The sequence below is a fragment of the Quercus robur genome, chromosome 3, assembly GCF_932294415.1.
Source record: "Quercus robur chromosome 3, dhQueRobu3.1, whole genome shotgun sequence".
NCBI classification, from domain to species: Eukaryota; Viridiplantae; Streptophyta; class Magnoliopsida; order Fagales; family Fagaceae; genus Quercus; species Quercus robur.
In genome coordinates this window covers 29,341,006-29,365,601 of record NC_065536.1, presented here as the reverse complement: position 1 = coordinate 29,365,601, position 24,596 = coordinate 29,341,006, and the positions used below count along the sequence as shown (strand labels likewise).

Below are 24,596 nucleotides of genomic sequence, written 5' to 3'. Positions count from 1 at the left end.
TGTATTTTCATTAAATACGGATTTGATTTTTTTTTTTTTTTAAGAAAATTTTCTTTGTCACAAAATAGCAGATTTTGAAATTTAAAAGAAGAAGCTAAAAGTTGAGATGATTTTTTATTGATGCATGTAACATAGATTTATCTTATTAGTGTAGTTCCTCTTCTAAAAAAGTCTTTTTCTTATTTTATTCATAAAAACCAGATCTGATTTTTTTTTTTTTCTCTACAAATCTAGATTTTTTTTAATTCACAAAACATATCTGATTTTTCCTAATAAAAATCACCATTTTTAACTTTGCTCCAAAATAGATCTGATTTTCTTTGCAAAACTTTTTTTTTTTTTTTTGTTTATCTACACAAAAACAGATCTAGTTTCTTTTTTAAAGAATCAAATCAATTTTTTTTTACAAAAGCATATCTGAATTTTTTTTTCTAAAAAAAGAGGATACATTCATAAGATGGATTTATGTGAGTTAGTTTTGGTCAAGTGTGTCATGTATGTTCAGCACATCATTCACATCATGCAAAAAGGCTATATTGGTAATTAGAGTCTAGAAGACCAGACTCTGTCTGGACGGAATGGATGCCTAACACCTTCCTATTCCGTAACCAGTAACCTAGCTTCCGAACTTAGTTCTTTTGGATAGGTAGACCTGTGCCTTGTCTTTCTTTTTATTTTTGGGTAGATTGTAACTAAGACTCAAAACCTTGTAAGATTCAATTTATCAAGACTGTATCTATTTCTATTCAATCAATGACAATGAAGTATTTTGATCAGGTAATTTTGTATTTACTTTTTTCTTATTTTTTGTATAAAAAATAAATGGCGACTCCACACCATTGACCCAAAAAAAGAGGTGCCCTGAAAAAGCACTCAAATCTCTTTTTTTTAGAGCACCTTCCCACAGAAGTTGCGATCTCTCACAGTTTCATTCAAATTTACATAATTACTTTGACTTTTTTTTCAGTCTTTCCTCCATCTCTCCTCCCCCAACACATCAACAAGCCCACAACTTTTGTAAAACAACAAGCTCACAGCTTTTATAAGTTTTACAGTTTTACTCACGTTTACTATTAGCTTCTCTTTTTAATATGTATTTTCCAATGTTCTACTTTCCAATCCCTTCCAAAAGAACTCATCACTTAGTGCAAATCTTCTCATAAATCTTACACTCTCTTCAAGCACTTTACAAAAATTCATTAGACCATTGATGCGTGGGTCATACATACATAAATAGAGATTTTTTTTGTGAATCAATATAACTATTTAATCTTGACGCCCACAAAGATAAATTTCTAGCTCCGCCCTTGGTGATAGATGTTGACAACTTGCCATAAACGTAGACATCATGCCTCTTATCGTATTCTCCTAAAGTTGGAATGAAGTAGCTGGTGTGTCATGCCATCAACCATAACTGATAACCCTGTACTTTGATCACCAACTCTTTTCAAGTAAAGGTTCAGCCTGCAGAGTTGACCGTTGCCAAATATAATGAGGGCTTCAAAACCACTACTGTGGGTTAAGAGCCTCTATAAAAGGAAGAAACCATAGATCTATATAATGAAATGATCAACTTAGGCATTTACATCTTACTAAACTGACATAATATTATACACCACTAAAAGAAGCAAACATCATGTACCGAAGTTAAATTCTGCACTTCCTCTTTACATTATAACGTACACATGAGAAGAAGGAAAAGTTAAGCTATAGAGATCATCAAAAGTTCAAGAGGGGACAACAAATGCAAACTTCTCAACTCAAACGCAATCCACGGCTGAACTGAGTTCCAGAGAAGACAGAACCATCCTTTTTCTCGCTTTTTCCTTCTTAATGTGGACCAGCTTGTCATAAACGCACCATGGAAAGCTAAGGAAATGATCTCGATCCATACTCTCATTGTAGGTACCCCAATAACTATAATGATATGTGACATGGTACCAAGCTGAAGCTTTTGCATATACATCTTCAGCTTCAGAATCTAAATCACTTTCCTTCTCATTGAACCAGGCCCTAGCTTCCTTTCTCAAGGACTTTACAGCCATAGCAATTGCTTCTGCATCTCTTCTCTTGGTGAAAGACTTGCCCATTCTCATGATATTCCCACTCAGTATTTCAGCCTCAGTTTTGATGCCATAATAGTCCATCATGTTTCCCAACTTGTAATCATAATTTCCCTTGTAATAAACAGCATCATCAATGAAATCCTCAAAGCCATCAACTTCCATATCAGAGTCATACGACTGCATTGCAACTTCAGCAGTGGACTTAAAATAACTAGAATTTGGTGTAATGTCTTTCACCTCCCGGAAAAGCTTTCCAATCACATTGTCTGATATATAGGTGGGTTTGTCAGGCTTCTCCATGAAATCTGGATATTCTTTGACATGAAGTTCATGCGGTATTTCAGCTGGTACACCAGTTTTCGGAAAGTCAACGGCAATTGAAAATAGCTTTGCAAGCTCTATGCAGGGATTACTCATTGCTTTTGTAGGCTCTTTATCTGCAAATGCTGTGTGAGCATTGGCAATAATTCCTAAGCTGTCATTGACAATGTAATTCGTAAAATACTCCTGGACTTCCTGTAACAGAAAAAATAAACACCTCTTATTTTGGAATTTGTGGGAAATAGAACCTTTTTAAGTTGTAGGGCATGAGGTTAGAAATAAAATTGAGCAGAAAATTAAAATTCATTGAATTGACAATACATTATGACATATACAGAAATGCAACTCATCAATTCAATGCTTTGAAGGATTTTCATGGAATTCCAATTTGTTAGTTTTTAGACCCCTTTTTGTCACGTATTGACAAAGACAACCCAATCAGAAGGTCGACAGAAAACATACGCAACAGAGAATAATAGAAAATAGAGAATTAAGGGAACACAAAACAATTCAACTCTATAGAAAATAGAGACAACTCCCCCTATGAACAACACAAGTTAAAAACAATCTTCTCCCCCTAAAAAAATAGAAAAAACAAAACAAGTTTTGGAGAAAATTTAGGAGGAAGGGAAAAGTAAAAAGACATAAACCAAACTTAAAAACTAAGTTGATGATACACATGAAGAAAAATATTCTCTTTTTCAATAAAATGCAAACATGGCACTATGTGACCCATAAACAGTTGCATGAGTAGAGAAAATATTTGTACATTAATTATCCATCATAACTCTTAAGAAAATAATTGTCTACAATTCACACATAAAAATAACATATACTAGAAAGTACATAACTCAAAAATTAATCAATTAATTTTTAAATCAAGTTGAGTACCCAATTTAGCAAAGTGTATGCATGTTATGTGTGAAAACAATGAGAGATATGACTTGCAAAACTGCACAATGGATACAAAAAAAATCAATGCAATACATGTGAAGCCTAAACATAAATGATGCATGGAAAAATCAAATTTTTGAAACACATAACGATTTAATGCAGAAACTCCTCAAAGCACAATATTTCATGAATGAAATGCATGAGTATGAGATTAAAAGTTTTTCAAAAACACTTGAATTCAACCTAGATCTTCCAAAAACAAGATTTTCAATCAATTGTCCTCAAAAACTCAAACATTAAGCACATTTTGCATCAAAATCCAAGAACATGTAATCTTAGATGGCCACAATAAGATCACACACAATATAATGTACCAAGTTTAACAAAAAGTAACTTGTGCAGTATGTACAACTAGTAAAAGCTTGAGAGACATGTGAGGTGATATGTAAATAGAAATCAATCACAATTTCTACAAAATTCATCACGGGTTGGCCTTACCCGCGAGACACTCGCGAAAACATACAGCCTGGCATGACTCTTCATCATCCAGTCATGTGCTCTGCACAAGGCTCTTTTCATGGGTAAGCTACTCGCAAGATAGTCGTGAGCCAGTCACGAAAACCACTTGTTCATCTTTCAAAGCTTGAGTCTTCACCGATCTCTCACACTCATCCCTCACAATTAATCCCAAAAACATATAGGGAAAATGATTGAAGAAATTACAATCAAATTTGGTACGGAATTAAAGCAAACACAACATAGTTGAAAATCACAACTTTATAATCCCTAAAAATAAAATGGTGGTGTAACTTTCGGAGAATATTGTGTGAGAATTGGAAGACAAATCTTGTCTATTATCTTAGTGTGATATTGGGGTTTTGGGTTAGTAAATGTTTATTTTGTGTTTGGGAGGTTCATAAGTGTAGTTGTATTTTGTAATTCATATCATTATAGTAGATTTTGGTTGGGGGAAGAATAAAATAATTAGTTCCAGGAAGCTAATAAATAAGAAGAAATGCAAAATTGAATTCACCAACAATCTATGACAAGTAGTGTGCATAGCAGCAGAATATTAAAGAAAGGAGGGGGGCAATGTACCTCAATACTCAAAACATTCAATATTTTATTGATCAACTCCTCATTTGATTACAATAACACACTTCGTAAAACCCATAAATCTTAACCTCTCCTAATAGAACTAGGACTCCTACTTTGACTAGTAAACCAAACCCTAATTGACTCAAACCAAAGCGCACACATGAAGGCCAACGTGCCTCAATACTCAAAATTGATGCTATATATTTTTAAAGCTAGTTGTTACTAGTGCTTATGTTGTACGATAAGTAGTTCCTTTTACTTGTAATAGCCTTTCTCACTTGTAACAGAAAGTTAGCCAATAGGTTGTTTAGTGATAAGTGCAATAGCCTATCAGATAGTTAGAGAAGTTTGTTAGGCTTTGGCCAATCACATGACAGCCACAAGGTGGGTTCTTGTAACTAACTCAGCAGCTTGCTTATATAACTACAAGGTTGCCCTCATTGTAACTAGTAGAATTTGAATCCAAGAAATCTCTACCTGTGAGGTATTATTCGAAGAGTGTGTCTCTTGAAAAGCTAATTCATTCTTTCTTTTCTCTAAGAAACTTAGCTTTCCAAAACAGCTTTCCATTTTCACCAATTTCCTCCATCATAATTTGGTATCAGAGTTTGAGATCCATTTGGGAATTCAAGTTCTTTCTTGTCCTTTCAATTCTAAAGCATAGCCTATTCAAGATTTAATCCTTGCATTCATTTTCTTATCCTGTATCAGTAAGCCTAAAGATTTGTGTGGATGGCACTAGTAGAATACAATTGAAAGAACAAGAGAGCTTCTGCAGCACATGAACTTGAGGTGCAAGTTCATCCTAGGTAGTAGCCGCAACCAAACCAAGAAGGGGAACCCTAGGTGACATTGGAGTAGACTATAGAGTTGCTAAGGGGGTAACTTGCTACCTTGAATGAGGAAGTGAGAAGAAATCAACATCATCATACTAGAAATGATGGTGAACCTACAAAAGAAGCTGAAGCTTATAGCCACAACCACTTCAATAGCCCAATTGGTCATCTTCGAGGAGGTGTTCCACGGCAAGTGCTTGGTCCTTTGAGGGGAGAATCGAAATAGGAATCCAACTTCAAGATTGAGTTACCTAAGTTCTATGGTAGCTTGAATCATGAAGCATTCATGCACTAGCTTAACCAAGTGGAAAGAATCTTCAATTTCCATGAGGTACCAAACTCCCAAAAGGCGAAGTTGATCTCTATCAAGCTGAGAGGGTGAGCTTCAGCTTGGTGGGTACAACTCCAAGTTCAAAGATTTAGAAGAGGCAAAAGAAAGATTCAAGATTGGTCCAACATGAAGCAGAAAATAAGAAACCAATTTCAGCCTTTCAATTATATGTAGTCCTTGTACAAACAACTACATAATTTGAAGCAACATGGTAGTGTGGGAGAGTATACCGAGGCATTTTATCAATTGGTAGCTTAAGTATACCTATATGAGAGTGAAGAACAGATGGTTGCAAGGTTCTTGAGTTCTCTTAAACCACCAATTCAAGATCCATTATATTTGCACCAACTTTGGTCTATTTCTAAAGGTTACAATAGAGCTGTTAGGGACATATTTTTATGAAATTGGCTATTCTTTGACAAAATGCACTTTAATTGTATTTGGGTAAATCTAAGTAGGTTCAAAATGATCATTACAAGTGGTTAAATTGAAGATATGAAGATTACTCAAGAATTGCTCAAGAAAAGTGCAATCTGCAGGTCTCGATACCTCCTCGATAGAAGCTCGATCTGTTGAGATTCATTAAAGCTCGACAGATGTCTCGATATATCGAGCTTACGGGTTTTCAGATTATAGTCAGCAATGTTTTTATTCTAAAAGGCTATTTGTTTATGGGTTTGTATAATCCTTATTGGACCAAGAAAGCCCAAGGTTTGTGTAAACCTATTTGGAATAAGAAAGCCCATTAAACTCCCATTTAAAGGAGGTGGAAAAAGAAAAACCCAACCCCAGAGAGCTTCATAAGGTTTTCTTTTTGGAACCCTAGCCTCCTTCTACAGAAGAAAGAGTTCTTGCTGCATTTCTTATACGCCTTTGGGTTCTGTAACCAAGCAAAGTCTTTTGCACCAACATTGAAGATCTTATTGGTGTTCTTATGTGAAGCTGCTGCAAATCAACTACAACAATCAAAGTGTTGCTGTGGAGTTAGTCACGTACTTGGGAGCCGTGCATCGAAAGGGGAACTGTCACTACAAAACAACTCTAATAGGGTATTGGGGTAAGGGTTCAACTGTAGGTTGGTAAGGTACTTGGATTCCTTTACTTGTAACCGCTTGTTGTGATAATAGTGGAGTTTTGGAAGTAGTGACCTGAAAATCAGTCGGTGGGGTTTTTGCCGTTAGGTTTTTCCCATTCATAAACAAATCACCGTGTTATTTATTTTCCGCTGTATAATTAGTTTATTGGTGATTTTTTTGTGCTACCACGCGTTTGCATGATAAATTAATTAATTAATAACTTGGCTAATTAATTAATTAATTAATTTCTATCACAAGAGGTCATTCAGTTTGTGGCCTATCAAGTGGTATCAGAGCAGGCACACTTTGATTAGGTTTTAATCTTTGCTGTGTGATCCATTGACCCCTGTTATCACGGAAACTCTTGATTGTTTTGATTTGCATAATTTTATGTTAAATGATGATGATGATATTCAAGATGCCTATTGCAAGCTTTATAATTTTTGTATGAAATCTCTTGAATGTTCTACAAAATTAAAAGCTAAATTTAAAAAGGTCAAGCTTGAAAAAGATGATTTGATTGCAAAATTGGATGAAGCCAATAATTTGAATGAAAATTTTAAAAATCAAATTTCATCTCAGGTGGACAAAATTAATAGTTTGGAAGAGCAACTAGTTGAATTTAAAACTAAAGTTAAAAATTAACTAGTGCCAAACTTGTTGTTGAGCCTAACTCAAAAGAAAAATATTTTTATGTTCCCCCATTTAAAAGGAATAATGAAGAGTTAAAGGCTAATATTGCTAGGATAGACAAAGGTAAACAATCTGATGTTAATGCTGAAGTTTCTAAACCTATGTCTAAAACTCCTCCTAGGTTGAATAAAACTTCTGAATTTGTCCCCACTTGTCATCATTGTCATATTGTTAGTCATATTAGGCCAAATTGTCATAATTTGTCAACATCTAAGGTTAGACCTCCTTCTAGGAAGCATAGTAGTTCAAAAACTATTCATGTTTGTCACCATTGTGGAGCTTCCGGTCACACTCATCCTAATTGTTTCAAGTTGTTTCCTCATAAGCGAGTGTCAAATAGGTCTCATTTTTTGTCGAAAGGCTCTGTACCTATTCTTGGTGAGTTATTAGAAGCTTTGAACTCTTTAACTCAATTTCAGGGGAATTCTAATTCCTCAATGTCCTATAGTAGTCATACTAGGACACGTGCATTTTCATCTTCCCGGCCAAAGACTCGTGCTGTGTGGGTGATAAAGGATCCTAAGACTTAATTGTCTTTTCTGTTTGTCCTCTACTTTAATTCTTTCTATATAAAGTAGGACTCTCTTTACTTGATTTCTTATCTGCTTTTGGAATCATGTTTTCATGCATCTGTACCCTTCTATCATGCCTTCATGCATACGCATATTTCTTTCATGCTTTCATGTTGTTTGTTTAACATGTTTTTGTTTGGTTATTTTTCAATTTTTTTTTTTTTTTTTTCATATAAAAATTAAAAATTAAAAAAAAATCAGAAAAATACAAAAACAATGTGTGTTTTGTGTATTTTGGTACTTGTGTATCTTGGATGGCCATTGAAACAAAGTCTTCTAAATTTTGTATCATTTGTAACTTAGATGAGCATCTCTATGCACAACTAAGCAAGTGAGCTTTGTGACTCGTATTTGTGATGAGTACGATTAAGTTGTCTCTTAAACTTAACACGCATATCACTCTTTTTGACGGAAATGACTAAAAAATCCTGAGAAAAATGCATAAATAACCATCTCACCACTATTGCCCGCCAATCATAATAAGACACCTGTATGCTTCGGCATAGCAAAAGTGCAGTGTCAATGACATTTGTGTGTTTAGGTATAGCAAAATTGGAATGTCAAATATCATTGAGTATTTCTTTTCTCTATCTAATATGTCCATGCATGATATGCTAAAAAGAAAAATATGCAAAAAAATATATATATATTAAAAGCAAAAAGATCAAAAATGCTTTAAATATGATTGCAAGCGTGTATTCTAGGAGATGTGGGAGTTATAGGATGTACCTCAAAGGTGATAGTCCCCATCAAGCAGTTATGATTGTGTGTGAGTTAAAATGATTTTCTCATATTTCAAATCGTCATAACATGTATACACTTATGCAATCTTGAGATGTTTTTCACACACAACACTCAATATTCTTTGCTATTCTTGATACATGTGCAGGTACAATGTGATTTAGCTATCACAAGATTTTACATGTGTTAATATATGCTTACTAAACTGTCTTAACTTGTTTTTGAAATATAAAATTAGTTAGACTTGTTTAGTGTGTGTGTGTGTGTGTGTTTTTGAAGATCCATATGCTTAAAATTTTAATTGAGAGATGATTTTGAGAGATTAATATGTTGATTGGATCGTTGGTTGAGTTGCATGTTGGATTGCATTCATGTCTGTGTTTTTCTCATCTCGAAAAACTGCTTTTAAAAGCTATCTCGATACCTCCTCAACACCTCCTCGATACCTTGCTGTCTGTCGAGCTTCTTCAACTTTTTCTTGTCGCAATCCCGATAGCTTCTCGACACCTGGTGGATCGATCAAGATCTTTTTAGCCTTTTGTTGATTTGTCCCTCGACAGATCCTCGACAGTTGCATCTGTCGACGTCTATTATGCTCGACACCTGTCTCACCACCTCTCGATCGATCGAGATCCTCTTGCATGCATTATTTTTCATATGTTTTGCATATTTTTGATTATCTTTGTGTCCATAGCATCTTGTTTTTCTTTTTCTTGTAGGTCTATGGTTCCTTGTTCTCCTTGTTCCCTCTATGTTACTTTTCTGTTTGTCACCGTCATGTCTTTTGGTTTTTTATCCCCTTTGACAATCGTGTCAAAAAGGGGGAGAAATTTGAGAATTGAATGTCATTCCTCAGGGGGAATAATAGATTTAGGGGGAGAACTTCATGTTAAAAGGAAGAAAGTTTTTTATGTAACTAACTTAGGGGAAGAGTTAGTTTGATACACATTGATATTGATATATTTTTTGTGTTGTGTATCTTTTGGTTTTGTAACCATTTACATACATCATGTGTTGTTTCTATATTAGATGATGATGTATGTGTTTCACTCTTTATCTCACATGTGTTGTTTCTTCTCTCTCTTTATACACATGTTTCTTATTTATTTAACTTGTCATTATTTTCCACATGGTACCTTGATGTGTTTTGTTTAGTGCCTTTTAGGAAAGACAAGTTAAAGCCAAGTCAAGATTTCGAACCTTCTTCTTGCAGCAACTTCCAAGGTTCAGATCTTTTAGATTAGGCTTATTTATTCTATAATCTTGAGTAGAATGTATTCTAGGACATTCAATGTACTCTTGTGGTTTTGTCACGGATTGTCAAAGGGGGAGATTATTAGGGACATTTTTATGAAATTGGCATATCTTTTGACAAAACGCACTTTACTTGTATTTTGGTAAATCTACGTAGGTTCAAGATGATCATTACAAGTGGTTAAATTGAAGACATGAAGATTACTCAAGAACTACTCAAGAAAAGTGCAATCTGCAGGTCTCGATACCTCCTCGACAGAAGCTCGATCTGTCAAGATTCATTAAAGCTCGACAGATGTCTCAATCTATCGAGCTTACGGGTTTTCAGATTATAGCCAGCAATGTTTTTATTCTAAAAGACTATTTGCTTATGGGTTTGTATAATCCTTATTGAACTAGGAAAGCCCAAGGTTTGTGTAAACCTATTTGGAATAGGAGAGCCCATTAAACTCCTATTTAAAGAAGGTGGAAAAAGAAAAGCCCAACCCCAAAGAGCTTCATAAGGTTTTCTTTTTGAAACCCTAGCCTCCTTCTACAGAAGAAAGAGTTCTTGCTACGTTTCTTATACGCCTTTGGGTTTTGTAACCAAGCAAAGTCTCTTGCACCAACATTGAAGATCTTATTGGTGTTCCTATGTGAAACTGCTGCAAATCAACTGCAACAATCAAGGGGTTGCTGTGGAGTTAGTCACATACTGGGATTCGTGCAAAGGAGTAAGCCGCGTATTGGGATCCGCGCATCAAATTGAATGGTCACGTACTTGGAAGCCGTGCATCGAAAGGGGAACTGTTACTACAGAACAAGTTCAATTGGGTATTGGGGTAAGAGTTCAACTGTAGGTTGGTAAGGTACTTGGATTCCTTTATTTGTAACCGCTTGTTGTGATAATAGTAGAGTTTCGGGAGTGGTAACCTGAAAATCACCTGGTGGGGTTTTTGCCATTAAGTTTTCCCCATTCGTAAACAAATCACCATGTTATTTATTTTCCGCTGCATAATTAGTTTATTGGTGATTTGTTTGTATTACCACGCGTTTGCATGATAAATTGATTAATTAATAATTTGGCTAGTTAATTAATTAATTTCTATCACAAGGGGTCATTCAGTTTGTGGCCTATCAAGAGCCTTGATGTTTGAGAAGCAACTTGCAAGAAAAACTTTTGTGTAGTTCCAAGCTTATGATGGTAGCATAGGTACCCAAGTCAGCACTCAAGGAAGGTCAACTACTAACAATGCACAATCTTTCAAGATTGGCAGTGCAGGTTTACCTTCAACTCCTAATGCAGTCAAACCAGCCCCTAAAGTAGTATAAAGTTTTACATTTAAGTGCTACAAGTGTGGAAAAGCTGGGCACAAGGCCACAAATTGCAAGAAAGGGGGAGTTAATGCTCAAAGCAAGGCTAAAGCTTGATGATTGAAGATTATGGAGACCAGGAAGATGAAGAATTTCCAATGTATGATCCCAGCACAGAAGAAATTGTTATAAGGGACTCAAATGAGGAAGACGGTTTGGCTTTGGTCATGAAGAAGTCCCTGTTAGCACCAAAACAGGAGTATGAGGATTGGTTAAGGAGAAAAAAATTTCACACCACCTGCAATATTGGTGGCAAGAGTTGCAGCTTGGTTATTGATGGGGAAAGTTGTGAAAATATGGTTTCTGAAGAAGTTGTTGATAAACTAGGTTTAAAGACTAAAGTTGATCCTTACCCCTACAAACTGACATGGCTTAAGAATGGCAATGATATAAGAGTCTCCAAGAGATGCGTGGTCTCCTTCTCAATTAGGAAGAAATTGCAAGATTCAGTTTGTTGTGATGTAGTGAATATGGATGCATGCCGTTTACTGTTGGGAAGACCTTGGCAGTATGAAAGGCCCACCAACCATGATGGAAGGAAGAACACCTATAGCCTAAACAAGGATGGATAGTAGTACACCCTACTGCCAATGAAAGAAAAGGTGATTCTTAAAACTCCTACTACTATGCAGCCTAGTTCTTTGATTGTTGTCAAGAAATTTTCTCAAGAAACTCTAGCAACTAGTGTGATTTAAATGTTATTGATTATATTAGAGTTAGATGCTATGGTAGTTCCTCAATCTATTAGGGAATTGATCAAATCATTGGAGGATGTCTTCCCTAATGAATTACCTATTGAATTGCCTTCTATGAGAGACATACAACATGCCATTGATTTCATTTCAGGTTCTGCATTTCCTAATAGGGTTGCCTATAGAATGACACCAATGGAAAAGGATGAACTTAATAGGCAAGTGCAAAAACTATTGGACGAGGAATACATTAGGCCAAGTATTAGTCCATGTGTTGTACCAACCCTTTTAACCCCTAAGAAGGATGGAAGTTGGAGGATGTGTGTTGACAGTAGAGTCATTAACAAGATCACAATCAAATATAGGTTTCCTATAATTAGACTAGATGATATGCTTGACTATTTAGTTGGTTCTAAAATCTTTTCCAAGATAGACCTTAGAAGTGGCTATCATCAAATTAAAATTAACCAGGGGATGAGTAGAAGACTGCCTTTAAGACTCATATTGGGCTATATAAGTGGTTTGTCATGCCCTTTGGTCTTACTAATGAACCTGCTACTTTCATGAGGGTAATGACTCAAATGTTGCAACCTTTGCTTGGTGTATGTGCTATAGTTTACTTTGATGATAGATTGGTATATAGCAAGACTTTAAATGATCATGTGAAACATTTGCAATTTGTGTTTAAGTTACTAAGAAAGGATAAGTTCTATGCAAATACCAAGAAATGTACCTTTGCAGTAAGGTACATTTTCTTGGGTATTTTCTTGGGTATGTGGTGACTGATAAGGGAATTGCAACGGATGAAGAGAAGGTTAAGGCCATTCTAGATTGGCATGTTCCAAGATCAATGGCTGAGGTAAGAAGCTTCCATGGTTTAGCAACATTTTATAAGAGATTCATTAAAGGGTTCGACACAATTGCAACACCACTCACTGTCTGTTTCAAGCTGTCTACTATTGCGTGGTATGAGGCCAAGCAGCACAGTTTTGAGGCCTTGAAAGCTGCCCTTACTGCAGCACTAGTATTGCAGGCTCCTAACTTTGAAAAGATCTTTGACTTAAATTGTGATGTTTCTAGCATTGGCATAGGGGGTGTTCTCAATCAAGAGGGAAAACATGTGGCCTATTTCAATGAAAAACTCAACTCAACCAAGCTGAACTACTACACCTATGATCAGTGTTGTTAAAAGCGCGCTTAAGCGCAAAGCGCACAACGCACATGCCTTGGGGCATTTTCCCTGTAAAGCGAGGTGCCCTCACAAAAACGCACCTTAGGCATGCTTTTTAGAGCTTTTTTATTAAGTGCAAAACGTGCTTTTTTGATCTTTTTGTAAATTTTTTATAATAAAAATATATATATCCTGATTTGATTAGCCATTAGATCTAAATATGTTTGATATAAGCCATTGATTTAATATATAAAAACTAATAGTGTGGTGTGCTACTATACACCTAATAGATGATAACAATGAGTGGTTGACTGGAAGACTATAAGAAGATGAACTAGATGAATTTGCTAAAGATGATCTTCTGTTTGATGATATTTTGACATGGGGTAGTGTTGCTAGAGCTTTTGGAGTTGAAGAAGAATGATTCAACTTGAGATGAGATCAAGAATGGGGCCATTAGGGCAAGCAACAAGTTCAAGTTCTAGTTCACAACATGCTCCTCATGATGCAGATGAAGATGATGAGGGTTACAAATCTTGTGATGACAATGATGATGGTCCCTTGCTTAATGAGGATGATGATTATGTAGATTATGATTGCATTGCATATTTGCATTGATTTTGTTAGGCAAAGATAACATTATTTAACATTCTAGTACTTTTTAGCCTTTGTCGTTTTGGTTCTATACTTCTATTTTGATTCAACCATGTTTTGTAATCATGACCATCAAATATCAAGGTTGCATATATTTTGTAAAGCACAAGAGAATTATATAAATGTTATATAAATTATATAAAAATTTTATTTTAATTTATATGATTAATTGATCACTTGATTGTTGTATTGACCTTTAATAAAATAAAATAAAAATTAAATGTGCGCTTCACATTGATCAGGCACACACTTGCGCTTTGCGCTTAAGTTCACTTAGTGCTTTTAACAACACTGCCTAAGATGCGGAATTCAATGCCATAGTAGAAGAAATAAGACATCGGGAGTATTTTTTGGGTTACAAGGAATTTACACTCTATACTAACCATGAGGCTCTTAAACACCTCAACAGTAAAGCAACCCTTAACAAACAGCATGCCAAATGGACTACTTACCTACAACAGTTCAACTTTAACTTAAGGCACAAAGCTGGAGTCCTTCATAGAGTTGCAAATGGTCTTAGCAGGTCTTCCTTACTAGTTAAAATGCACAACATATTTGAGGGCTTTGAGGCATTTAGGAGCATTATAAAGAAGATTTCAAGCTGTTTCAGATTATGCATAATTTACAAGGCAACATAGCTGCCCTGTCCTGGATTCAACCTGCAAGATGGCAATTTTTTCAAAGGCTTGCTCCTTTGTGTTCCAAAATGTTCTCTTAGGCACAGTATTCTTCTTGAAGTGCATAACCAAGGTCATTTTCGGAGAGAGAAGACCCTGTAGCTCCTACAACAACAATTCTATTGGCCAGGCATGCTTGAGGATGTGGGAAGACTAGTTCAAAGATATGTGATATGTCAGCAGAGCAAAGGGAAAGCCACCAATGCTTGATTGTATCTGCCCCTTTCAGTGCCTAACAAGCCTTGGACTAGCATTAGCATGAACTTTGTTCTTGGATTACCCCCTACTGCTAGAAGATCAAACTCCATTCTAGTGGTAGTGAATAGATTCTCCAAGATGACTCATTTTATGGCTTGCAAGAAGACTAATGATGCCTCCAATATTGCTGGTTTATTTTCAGGTAGATCTATAAGTTGCATGGAGTTCCAACCAGAATTATGTCTAATAGGGATGCCAAGTTCCTTGCCCTTTTCTAGAGGACTTTGAGGAGGAAAATTGGTACTAACTTGCAGTGTGGTATGGCACCAGTTTCCATCCTCAAATGGATGGAGAGACTGAGGTGATCAATAGGAGCTTGGGCAACCTCCTAAGGTGTTTTGTAAGGGACAAACCTAAGGAATGGGAATATGTTTTACCTATAGTAGAGTTTGCCTACAACTCATCTACCAATAGAACAACTCAACATGCTCCCTTTGAGATTGTTTATGGAATGCAACTAACTCATCTACCAATAGAACAACTCAAGTACTCAACACTCTCCCTTTGGGATTGTTTATGGAATGCAACCAGCCAATGTTCTTGACTTGCCAACCATTACCCAAGGAGCATCTAAAAGCCACAAAATTAGCTGAATTTATACAACAGCTTAATGCAAATATTAAGAAGAAATTTTTTTTTCGATAGGTATATTAAGAAGAAAATGAAGGCCAACAATGCTAAGTACAAATTATAAGTTGAGAAGAAGAAAAGGTAAGTGATTTTCAAGGAGGGTGACCTAGTATGGGTGATACTAACCAAGGAGAGGAACCCTGCTGGACCTTATACTAAGCTGCAGCAAAAGAAGATTGGTCCTTGTCCTATACTACATAAGATCAATGAAAAAGCCTACCAAGTCAAGCTACCTAATCATCTACGCATTTCTAACAGTTTCAATGTACATTACCTGCTGCACTATCATGCACTAGATCAGCATACAACAAGCCACACTTGAGGACAAGTGTGTTCCAAAGAGGGACAGTCCTGATGCAGTTCATTTTAATAAAGCTAGCTGTTACTATTTCTTATGGTCTATGATAAGCAGTTCCTTTTACGTCTAATAGCCATTATCACTTGTAACACATAATTAGTTAGTTAGCTGATAGGTTGTTAGTGATAAGTGCAATAGCCTATCAATTAATTAGAGAATTTTGTTAGGCTTTGGCTAAACACATGGCAGCCACATGATGGGTTCTTGTAACTAACTCAGCAGCTTGTTTATGTAACTATAAATAAGCAAGGCTGCCCTCATTATAACTGGTGGAATTTGAATCCAAGAAATCTCTACCTGTGAGGTATTATACCAAGAGTGTCTCCTAAAGAGCTAGTTCTTTCTTTCTTTTCTCTAACCAACTTAGCTTTCTAAAACAAATTTCCATTTTCACAACTTTCCGTTTTCACAAATTTCCTCCATCAAAAACACTCAATATTTTATTAATCAACTCCATCTAATCTTTGAGTAAATTAAGCATAAATATATGTAAGGATTTTTTCTTGTACTAGTAGTATTAAGGCTCCTAATTTGAGAGTCCTAATAAACTATACTAGTAGTATTAAGAATCCTAGTTTGAATTCTAATAAACAAAAAACCTTATAGAGCAAAAACTAATCAAACACTAACTTGAACTCAAAAAATAAAACTGAAGATACATAGGATCTCCAAGAAAATTCTAAACTCAACTAAACAACTTAAATACCATTAATTTATAGGAGTTGCAAAAGTTACAATTTTGCCTCTAAATACAAAATTAACCACAACTAGTTATATTAAACCCCAAATTAAAATTGTTTTAACCCTAAGACACATATAACTATACTTTTAAAACCACATCACTTTTGCTTCAAGTTCAACCACACTATTGTTGCACCATCATTGGTGTTGCCCATGGATTTAGAACCATTTGTGTATTATGGTGCTTACTATTTTATTGCTTTGTGTGTTTGGCACAACAGTTATAATGACATCAAGCCACACAAGAGGGGAATGGGGAATAGAGATATCATGAATTATAACATTGAGATACCTTGATATAAGGGCAAAATAAGAACCTAAGAGTTTGCCAAAAGCACATTAAGAGAACCTACATTTAGATTAAAACATAGGGGAAAAAAAGGGCTGCCCAGTTATTTAAACATGCTATCATTTATCCAGACAGCTATACCTCAATGGTAACGTCATGATCCAACTGCAAACATTGTGCTGGAGAGTAATCCATTGGCTGAATTTGCTGAGGTGGAAGGAGTTCAGGATCCCAACAGACGAAGTATATATCTCCATCCAAGTCACCACCCGAACACTCATTTGGATGAGGCCTTATAAAAATCAAATAATTGTCAGTCACAATCATCTTTAGAAAATTCCACTAAATAGCATTCAAAAGAATGAACAACATTCTGCCACATATAAACTAACTGATGATGCTGTAGACAAAGCATATAATATTTGATAATAATGGTTTATCTTGCCACTAAAGCCAAAATCCTAGGTGCAAAATTACATAAGACTCGAAATACACAAATTAGTTCAGGTGTATGTCAAATTATCAACATCACATAAATCTGAAACTTTAAAACTTCAAGGGAAAGTGAAGTCCCATGTAGCATAGACACTTGATTCCCCTGTAAGAGAAAACATAAGGTAGTTAAACATTAAGTTGAACCATAATTATGTTACTATTTCCCTTTTGGGGATTTTGCGAGTATAACTCTAATAGGAAGACCACAACATCCCAAACCCATATCCATGTTTTTATCATGTTTTAACAAATGACAAGCATAGTTGACAAAATCATTTGCTAACAAGAAAGAGAGGTGACTAAGCCCTGTAGTACTCAAATATAAAAATTGAAGGACTTCATGCAAATTTATCCACTGCAGTCACAGTTGCAACATATCGTCTACAGAGAATATATTCTTGCAGACAACAGGTAGAATCTAGCTAGCTCAATAACAAAATGGTGCTTTCACATAAAGATGAGAGAGACAAAAATAAAAGTTGTCACCTATGATTCAAATAACATTATTCAAGGATAAAGTTGAAGAAGTACTAGGAGATTTAATTTACCTAAATCCTTTTTGGGGAAAAACAACACAGTCCACCATATGGTGCAAAGCTAACACATTAACGGCCTCCAAAACACGCACATCGCCAGGGTGCAAGCAAGGGTTTTTTGCAACTACTATCTTCCCCTCAAGAACAAATCGCTGATCTGATCCACTGCCGCTACACATGCTGAAATCATTGTGTAGCTGCCTAAGCTTATTACTAGAAAATTGCACAAATACCTGACCATATTCCAAAGTTCTAGTTTCATCTAGACATCCCATCATTGCCCTTCCATCTGGAATAAATATCCTTGTTTTAGTCTGCAATTCCAACAACTTTGATGCCTGGAATGTCTGCAGCATCATAGAAAGAAATGGTTCAGAATCAGGCCTATAACCACACATGAGCATTTCCTTTAGAACATTGGCATTCTCTCCTGGGGACATCAAATCCAAAGCCTCCTGTGCCCTTAACGGATCTATTAATATAGCATCAAGTTGTTCTACAGCTTCTTTTTGTTTTTTCTCAAAAACATAATCCTCAACTCCAAGGGTAGACAAAAGGGTGATCAATTGGCGATTCAGAAAACAAGGCTGAAACTTGGTATATGCCAAAACATCTAGTTTTGTGTTTTCTGATTCATACTTGGACATGCTCTTCCTTAATGATAATTTCACAGATGAGGTTGGATCAACTGCGACAACACCTTTGTACCCACCGTATCGAATCTGAAAGGCAGATGGAGTGTGTCCTTTACAACTGCATTTTAAAGCTACTTTCTTAGCAAATTCAGAAGATATTTTCCCAATTCCATCAGAGAAAACATACTTGACCCCATCCTGAACAACCTCTACGTCAGGAATAATTTCAATTTCATGCTTATCAACACTAAGAGTTTCTGTGGATGAACTGAAGGATTGACCCAATCTGGCAGCATATTTCGCCACATTTCTAATCTGACAAAAAATGCCCATCCACTCTCTGATATCATCAGCATTACATCCATTTCTTGAAGCAAACATCCACATGGAATTTTCTCGTAATTGACTTGATGAGAATGCAAGAAATTCAAACTTTTTATCACCAATAATTATGCCATTTCTAAGAATAGATAGAATTCTTTTGTAGATTCCAGTTCTCCTATCCTCATTACCAGAAGATGCACGTCGAGATAAATCTGTTGAATACAGTTTATCCAGTTCCTCATCAACAAAGGAGACACAAAGAAAATTATCAATATCTTCATGAAAATTGCGCAAGACACGATTTGACACATTAATTTCTGGGCCACAAAAGTAAACTTTAGAAGGTGTTATTTGAACCCTACGTACATACACCAACCCAGAGTCTAACGATATAACAGGTGACCTTGGAGGATGTCGTGTTGTGATGTACTTTCTATACTGCTCACTAAGCCACCTCGAAGGCTCATGACAACATTCTTTTAAATGATAAAGTTTCTCCAGGGCATATTCTATAAAGGCAATATTCATTTTTCTTGGATCAACCAAGCAATAAAAACTAGCATCAAGTGTTGGTCCTGCAAGACAGCCATTTTGAACCAACGAGTTAATTTTAAACAAGATATCGTATGGTAAAGTAATCCCAGGCGGAGGGCCAACAATAGGCACCAAATCCATATTGGAAGAAAAACTAGACCCAGTTTCCAAAATATATCTTTCTTCACTTTCTTTGTAATAAGCAAAGTTCTCCAGAAAATTTGGAAGCTGGTGATCAGAAGGAAGCTCCAAACACAAAGCAGAAGATTGCCCAATATAGCATGATGGAGTGAAATCAGTTGCACGAATCCATTGGCCATCAAAAACATGCATGATATAATTGAGATTAGGATCTTCAACTGCATTTCCTGAGGTGAACACAGCCTTCTCATAAATCCGAGGAGCGCCAAATAACTAACAATTAAAACAAAAATAAAAAATATTATAACATAAATAATTATAAGAATCCTTCTGTGAATGTCAACTAACAGTTATTGTTAGAGAAAAAGTAAAGTCATTTGGTACTTACAGAGAATACACCATGTTTTGTTAATAGCTATTGCAAGCATCAATATATAGCTAGAGTATATGCTAATGAAGTAGTTGGTTTTCATACTAGACACAAAAATGTATCTTTATATGAACCTTGCACTAGATAACTAACTACCAAAAATATTATTTTACATTAAAAAAAATTCAATTTATATATGCATCACAAGTGTTGCACTCATGAGTTCTACTAGGAGTATAATTGTTTACTACAGAAGACGGAAAATCAAAGTTAGATCTTCTGAGTTTATGCACAAGGATGTGATGATTAAAGAAGATAGCATGAACCCTTTTTATATTGGTAAACTACACACACCCAATAGGTATTGAACCCATTATTATGAAAGAATTGCCAGTTGAGCCATAGTTCATTGGCAGATGAACTTTTTTGAATATATAGTCCAAATATTATTTACATTTGTAACTCTTAATCCTTGTGAGGATATATTTATAATTTGAATATGATAAAACTGGCGTTCACGAGTAATTTCAACAAAGTAAAACATGAAAATTGTTCAAACAAGACAATGGAGGAATCAACACTTAAATAACACTATTTGTTTAGCTAAAGAGAAGATAACCAGGTATTTTTTATATTAAAATGAACAATCAAATCAAAACAGACCAACCTGAATCAAAAGATGCTTAGTGTCTTGACTACGTGAACGATGTAACTCAATCTGCCAAATATTCTCATAGTAAAGATCGAGTCTGTATTCCACATAATTGTGGGAAAGAAAAAATTGTAATTTCCGTAATCCAATCCCAAAATTCACTGAAACATTCACCGCATTCCATAAAGTTACAAATTTTTCATTTGAGATCTGACAACCAAGATGCAGTTTTAACATCATGCCACGCAGAAAAGTTCTTGGCTTTGGTACAATATCACGCTTCATTTCCTGAGCCGATGTCCCATACCATAACCACTGAGCTAAGGAGATAATTAATTCAGCACATCTGCTGGTGTTGAATTGAATGATAGCACATGCCCCTGGAAGCACACCTCCGCATTGCCTAATCTTAATAGCATATACAGTGTTAAGAATATAAAGTGTGAGAAAGACTGAATAGTCTGTATATTGATGTATATGAAACAATGTACAATAGAGAGCCTTATATAGGCTAGATATGTGTGCAGTACAAGTAAAATGAGTAAACTACAAGTACAGTATATTGGGCTAAGCCCAATGGGCTAAACTAGTCTAAGCTATACACTAACATCCCCCCTCAAACTCGAGGTGGCAAGGAGGAAGCCAACTGGAGTTTGGATATAAGATCTCGAAGACGACCAGGCGGGTGAGTCTTGGTAAAGATATCAGCAGGCTGGTCAGCAGAGGAGATGGAGAATAACTGGAGATTTCCTTTCTTAAGATGCTGGCGAGTGATGTGGCAGTCGATCTCAATATGCTTAGTGCGTTCATGGAAGACATCATTATGAGCAATGTAGATAGCACTACGATTGTCACAATAAAGAGGAGTGGCAGTGGGCTGTGGAGCATCCATGTCAGCCAAGAGCCAACGAAGCCAAACAAGCTCACAAGTGGTGTCGGCAAGGGCACGATACTCAGCCTCAGTACTAGAACGGGAAACCACATCCTGCTTCTTGCTGCGCCACGAGACCAGAGAAGTACCTAACAGGAAACAGAAACCTGTGATAGAGCATCGATCAGTCGGATCACCTGCCCAGTCAGCATCTGAATAAGCATGAAGCTCGAGAGAAGATCGAGAGGAGTAATGCAGACCATGATAAAGTGTGCCTTTGACATATCGGAGAATCCGAAGAACAGCAGCATAGTGGACAGAACGAGGTGCATCCATGAACTTACTAACCATACCCACAGCATGTGAAATATCTGGACGAGTAACAGTGAGATAGATCAAACTGCCAACCAACTGACGATAGCGAGTAGCATCGGATATAGGTTCACCGTCCAAGGGTGTGAGCTTTGCATTATATTCCAAAGGAGTGGAAACAGTCTTGTTATCAGTGACACCAGCTTTAGAGAGAAGATCAGAAGCATATTTAGCCTGGGAAAGATAGTATCCATCAGAGGATGAGGTAACCTCAAGCCCAAGAAAATAGCTGAGAGTGCCCAAATCTTTCATCTCAAAATGCTGACTAAGGAAGTTCTGAAGAGAGCGGATACCTGCAGAATCATCTCCAGTAATAATCATATCATCAACATAAAGAAGAATAAGAGTGATACCAGCAGAGGATCTTCGAACAAAGAGAGCAGTGTCATGAGGACTCGAAGTGAAACCCTGCTGAGCAACAACTGAGCTAAATTTTTCAAACCAAGCTCGAGGAGCCTGCTTGAGGCCATAAAGAGCACGGCGAAGGCGGCAAACTTGATTGCCTGAGTGTGGATAGCCAGGGGGTGGTTGCATGTACACTTCTTCATGGAGGTCTCCATTGAGGAAAGCATTCTTCACATCCATTTGATAAAGAGGCCAATGGCGAACAGCAGCCACAGCAATGAGACATCTAACAGATGTAAGACGAGCAACAGGAGCAAATGTTTCCTCATAGTCAATACCATACTCCTGAGTAAAGCCCTTGGCAACTAGGCGAGCCTTGTATCGTTCAACAGATCCATCAGCCTTGGTCTTGATCTTGTAAACCCACCTACAACCTACTACAGACTGACCAGGAGGCAAATCAACCATATCCCACGTGTGATTCTTATGAAGGGCATCTAGTTCTTCATTCATAGCTTGCTGCCAAAGAGGGTCAGCAAACTCCTGTATATTGCTCCACAAACTCCTTCACTGCCATTACAGTCACAACCGAATGGCATCCATTCAACTGAATTGTCTTACCCATCCAATCCAATTAATTTTACAAGAACTCTTTTCTGCCACAAGTCATCAACAAAAATATATTACGTGTTACTTTGCATGTGCACAATCTATCATAAACCAGAAAAAAACTGCTTAGTCTTTCTATCAAGACAGTAAAGAATTTATCCCTTCTTTTGCATGTGCACAATATATCATAAACTAGAAAAAAACTGCTTAGTCATTCTATCAAGACAGTAAAGAATTTATCCCTTCTTTCATAGAAATTAATAATAGAATAAATACCTTACTGAATGTTGCAAATCTACACTATTTTGAATAAAATTAATTTCTTGGCACTGAACTCCCACTTCTCAAATGTCAGTCCATAAGTACAACAGTAAAACAACACTGCCTCCATTTATGCTGGAACAGTACCCATCGTTGTGGTGGGTGTATGTCATAAAAATATATGGAGATGGTAAGTCCGTATTGCAATAATTAGTATGAATGATAAAGGTTTTGAAAGTGTTTAAACCCCAATTATTCTAGAAGTAAAATTGCATAACTTAGTGAAAGTTCACAAAACTAGAAAATAAATAAATAAATAACCAAAAAAGTCTCTATCAATGCAAGAAAGGCAAGAAAATCAAGTTTACCATATACATGCAAAAGACAATTATTACCCGAAATCAAGTCCATAGTATGGATACTTCCAGACCAGACATTAAACATTTCTATGAGCATCCAAAAAGTCATATTTTGAAGGAATCTCAATCTATAACCAGATGCAGTTAGAGAAAGCACGGATTGTCTAAGAATGTAACTATCATCATAAGATCCATCACTCTTAGTCTTCCTGAAAAATTGATTTCCAATCTTAATCTATCTCTTAATTTTTGTGCATCACCTACTTGTTACATAAACGCTGCTACCTCACCAATTAGTCCTCTCATTTTTACTACATCGCCATGTGGTCTTGTCACACAATCAAATAAAGAAACACAAATTTAAATACGAAGCAACCACTAAGATTTTGGATGTACTTCTACTGCCACTAAACACTTAAAAGAATGTGATTCTCACTTTCAAAAGAAAATCCACTACTTCAAAAATTCTAATCAAACTCTGCATAAGAGTGTGAAATCTCGGACTAGATTGTTAAACTAAATATGGGTAGGATCATAGTTCAAAAGTAAATCTAGTAACTCACAAATTCTAGTAATCCCTAAGCAAGAATGGTTAAATCTTGGACTAGATTGTCGAATTAACTAATGGTAGGATTATAAATCTGAGCTTGACAATAAGTCCAAACAAATCATTAGCCCCTTTATGTATAGATTCACTCTTCAGTCCTAAACCTCTGTCTATTCCTACATTTGTGACAATTTGTCGAGACTAGGCCATATGAATCTCACTCTTCCCAACAATTATGATAAGGCCACATGCTTGTGAGGGTTTTGATCTACTGTATAGCAAATTAAAATGCTCCAGGTCTCTAAAATTTTCTCTTCTTTTAGCTATTCTTATTGAACAATACACCCACTTACCTCCTTTTCATAGTTTACTTTCATTCCATTCCTTACTCAAAATATCTCTCTCTCTCTCTCTCTCTCTCTCTCTCTCTCTCTCTCTCTCTCTCTCTCTAAAACAAGCTCAAATTAGTGTAACAGAGGCAGGTTGACGTGGGTTGCAGGGGGTAAGTTGCCGATTGCATTTAATTTATCATAACTCCTCTTCCCTACTCTTCTCTCTCTCTCTCTCTCTCTCTCTCTCTCTCTCTCTCTCTCTCTCTCTCTCGTTTTTCCAATTTCTAAATTTTGATCTCCTATTTGTTTTCTATTGAGTGTAAGAAAAAAGAGGGGGAAAAAAAGCACACAAGTCGTGTGCTAGAAGCAACGGGTAAAAAACTAAGTAACAATGAAAGTACAAAAATCAAGCATATCATGTAAAGAAATAAATGTAAAAACACCCCTAGCATTTACCCAATCAAACAAGGTCTAAAAAAAAAGTTTCATTCCTGTCAATTGGTACATG

At 36.0% G+C, this 24,596-nt stretch overlaps 1 pseudogene; it reads right to left on the bottom strand.

Annotated features, from left to right (window-relative positions):
* Nucleotides 1–1,587: 1,587 nt before the first annotated feature.
* Nucleotides 1,588–22,801, bottom strand: LOC126717737 (probable RNA-dependent RNA polymerase 1; annotated as a pseudogene).
* Between the last annotated feature and the right edge of the window lie 1,795 nt (nucleotides 22,802–24,596).